The following is a 3998-nucleotide window of genomic DNA, read 5'->3' as shown; positions in this document are numbered from 1 at the left end:
GCAGTTGACACTCGGTGTCTGCACGGTGATTGAGCATGGTTTGGTCCTTTGGAGGAGTTGAAGCGAAGACAAGATCATCCTTTCTTTGCAAATTTTCAGCTGAAACTGAGGTAAGCTCACAAAAAGAAGAGCAAAAAGAAGGGGTTTAGCTGATCTGTGAGTAATCCGCGAGTCCTGCATTTTTCTGGCAAATCTAAGCACAGATATTTTGGGCAATTTTCAACTGTTGCCCGCCATTGATAGATAAAATACGAGGTCTGTGCTTGATCAGCAAAACTTGAAAAAGGCTTCGGTTTTGGAGTTTTGGGCTATCCCTATGTTTCCAAGTCTGACCTGACCTCTTGAAGCTGCCTCTAGAGCCGATCCGACCTTGCAAGATTTTGATAAGACCTTGCATGACCGAGCTGATAGAGTAATTAGACCACTAGCATGTGATGCTGAGAATCAGTCCCTAACATTCAACTCTGTAGGAGAGATGACCACCGGCCCTCTTGAGATAGACCTTGCACTGGCTAAGGTCATTCTTGCATCCCAAGAAGACACATGGAAGGATAACGAGCTGTACCGTTTAGTGGAAGATTACTTCGATCACGGCTTAAAGTTATTAGATTTCTACACTTCCCTCGAGAGATGCCTGAGGTGGGCCCGCGATTGCCAGTTGAGGATTCAGCTTGCACTTACGCACTTCGAGGAAGAGAGAGGAGAGAATGTGGGAAGGGAGAGCTATGTCAAGACATTGCAGGAGCTCCAGAAATTCAAAGAAGTGGGCGATCCATTCACCGGCGAGTTTTGCAAGCTCTCGGTGCATAATCAGCAGGCAGAGATGTTGCAGAAGTTGCAGGCTCGTAAGAAGAAGCTTGATTAGAATCTTAAAAATGCACAAGCTGGGAGAAGGGTGACTAATGCCATATTCGTGACAGCCTTCGTATCCTTTTTAATCTTCTCGGTCGTGGCGGTCGTGATCACTGCGCCGCCTGTCGCAACTGCTCTAACCGCTGTTCTGGCAGCTCCGATAGGGACAGTCGGAAAGTGGTGCGATTCTCTGCGGAAAAACTACCGAAGGGCACTAAAAGGAAAAAAGGAGTTGATAGGCCTAATGAAAGTAGGAATTGAGTTCTAGATTTACGACTTGGAGTCGATTCGGTTGCTTGTGAGTAAGCTGGAAATTAAGATCGAGTCGATCTTGCAAAAAACCGACTTCGCTCTTGGAAAAGGAGAGGAAGAAGCGGTGAAGCTTGGAATGTTGGAGATCAAGAAAAGGGTGGAAGCTATCAATGAAACTATCGAGGATCTCCATGAACAAGCTGGTAAGAGGAGCGGCGTGATACGGGTGGCGTGGACAGTGATATGGCAGAGGATAATACAAATATTAGGATTATAGAGATCAATAAAAATGAACTGCTGCACAAATCCTTACCAAAAAAAAAAAACTACTGCTGCACAAAATACCTTATCCTTGTTTTGGTTTATGGTATTTATCAATGTACTGTGATTTAATGAAGGAAAATGAAGTGATTTCATAGTCTGTGCATAGTCTGAAAACGCCGTGCTCTTTACTAGAAACATTATTTAAAAAAAAATGGAATAAGTGCACTTAAAGTCCTAAAACTTTAAAAAAGTACAATCAAGTCCTAAAATTTATCACGAAAGTGCAATCGAGTCCTAAAAATTTCAAAAAGTACAATTAACGGAATGACTTAATTGGCAAATTTGATAAGTTTTAGGACTTGATTACACTATTTAAAAATTTTAGGACTCAATTGCACTTTTATGACAAGTTTTAGAACTTGCAATGCATTTATTCCTAAAAAAACATAATAAGCTGCCTTTTCTTATGTTTAATTTAATTGAAGGGGTTTGAAGTCCCTTTGTGGTTACATTTTGAAGGAGGGAAGATAATGACAACGAGGGAGAGCATCTCCTGGAAAGGATTTTGAGTCCTTAGGGCAGAACTAGGGTTTGCAAATGAACAATTGTGGTTTATTTTCCTTTAGTAGTTTGCATTCGTATGTAGACTTGGCGCTTTTTAATTGGATGAGCATTAGTTTTTTTTATTTATAAGGAGGCAAACTAGTCGCAAAACCGAGAGCATCAGTGAGACCAAGATCACATGCTTGAGGGACGAATGTGACTTCCATATAGAGGCCCGAGTCACATTCAAAAAGGAAATGCAGTTTGTACGCCAATGGTGCACATCCAAACAATGTGGGACTAAGTCCCTAACATTAGTTATTATAAGGGCAAGTCGTTAAAAGTTTTCCTCAAAAGTAGTGGCCACGCGTCTGTTATGTTGTTTTTTTAATTTTACATCCATTTGTACGCGAGGAAATTTCAAGTCCAGAATTTCACACGCAAAAAATTAGCGCAGAACTTTTGTTAATATCGGAGAAGTGAGAACAGTATCTAATTTTTTGACTCGAATCTCAAGTGATTCCGATTCCTTTCACCGCAGAGATGATAATCCGAGACTGAATGTAATGGAGTACGTTTCTCTCGGTCTCATCGTATCATACTCCATACAGAACTTTCCCAAGACTGAATTATCTGTCAAGTGTTACTTTTTTTTCGTGAATTATTTGGAGGAAAATATTTTCGTCTGGAATTTTTTTTCCTAGAAGAAATAATTAGTATGAAATTGTAGCGGCTTTATGTATTTATACTATCGGACGAACATATGAAACATATGGTTTGTATCGCTCCTGTGGAGAAGCGAGTCAGTACTAAATTGATCCGATGATCACATGTTATATAAGCAAAAGAATTGACATCCATGCTACTATTGTTGATAACACTTGAAATTCCTTTGTTTTGCAAAAAGTTTATTGGCAAAAATCATTTTCCTCATTTGTCAGCGTTTGGATCTCTTAAAGAAAATATGAATCGATGAAAAACCTATGTTTAAATTTAGGAAAATAATTTCCTCTTTTGAAAATAAGAACTCATTTTTCAAAATACAACTAAACCCCAACATTTAGGCCTGAGTCCCCCGAGGTTGGGCCAAGGACCTCGATGGGCCTGGTACATGGCTCTTGTGCTTGAATCACCGACGCCTACTCCTAGGTCCTTCGAGGCTAAGCTTGGGTCCCTAGCTAGGGGTGTCAATGGATTGGGTCGAATTGGTTGGGTTCCCACGCTACTCGACTCGAACCACAAGAGATGCATGTTCTCTCTAACTCGAACTCGACCCGAATTGCATATGACCCAAAGCGAAAACCTGGGTCAGGTTTCGGGCTTTTGTTTTTGTTTTTTTTGTGGAACTTAGCCTGCAATGTGACTTCCAGCTGTGTTGTTTCTTCTGCGACTTTGCATCCCCCGATATTTTGTTCCTATCAGGCAGTCTTCATCCATTGTTGCTGGAACATTTGTTTTTGGGGCTAGCATTTTTCTTCATAATTTGCTCTCTTGTGTTGTTGCTAGGAGTGAGTGGTTCCAGGTTCCTTACAGGTTCTATTTAGAACCTAGAACCTACCCTCATGTACAGGTTCCTCATTTTTTGAAACCTGGAATCTACCCTTTGGAACTTGAAATCTGGAACCTACCCTATCACAGGTTCCAGGGTCGAATAGGTTCTTTTTTTATTTATTTCATTTTTAGTTAAATAAAATGAAAATGAGCACAATAATACTAAACAAGCTTGTCATTCACAAAAAAAAAATACAAAAGACTAGTTTTTCTAGTATTACAGTTCAAATAAATACAATTAAAATGAGAAGTCATTGCGTGAATTGATACTAGGGGTGAGTGGTTTCATGTTTCGTACAGATTTCACCTAGAACCTACCCATGAGAATAGGTTCCTCATTTTTTGGAATTTGGAACCTACCCTATCACACGTTCCAAGTTGGTTTCAGGATCTATCCAGGTTCCTCTTATATTATTAATTGAACAATTGTAACGAATCATCACCTTTAATGACCACCACTTGCTGCTTTAATCCACTGATCACAATTTATATTTAGACACACGAATAATCTGAAACATTAACAAGTCATAAAATGA

At 39.8% G+C, this 3998-nt stretch overlaps 1 pseudogene; it reads left to right on the top strand.

Moving 5' to 3' along the window:
- The first annotated feature begins 332 nt into the window (after nt 1-332).
- LOC115682530 (UPF0496 protein 1-like) lies at nt 333-1381 on the top strand (annotated as a pseudogene).
- The last annotated feature ends 2617 nt before the right edge of the window (nt 1382-3998 follow it).

This window comes from Syzygium oleosum, unplaced genomic scaffold (assembly GCF_021117445.2).
Source record: "Syzygium oleosum isolate NSW1041296 unplaced genomic scaffold, Sole_v2.1 Sole_v2.01, whole genome shotgun sequence".
In the NCBI taxonomy this organism is placed as follows: Eukaryota; Viridiplantae; Streptophyta; class Magnoliopsida; order Myrtales; family Myrtaceae; genus Syzygium; species Syzygium oleosum.
The sequence above is the reverse complement of the archived record's forward strand: the minus strand, read 5'-3'. Positions and strand labels throughout refer to the sequence as shown.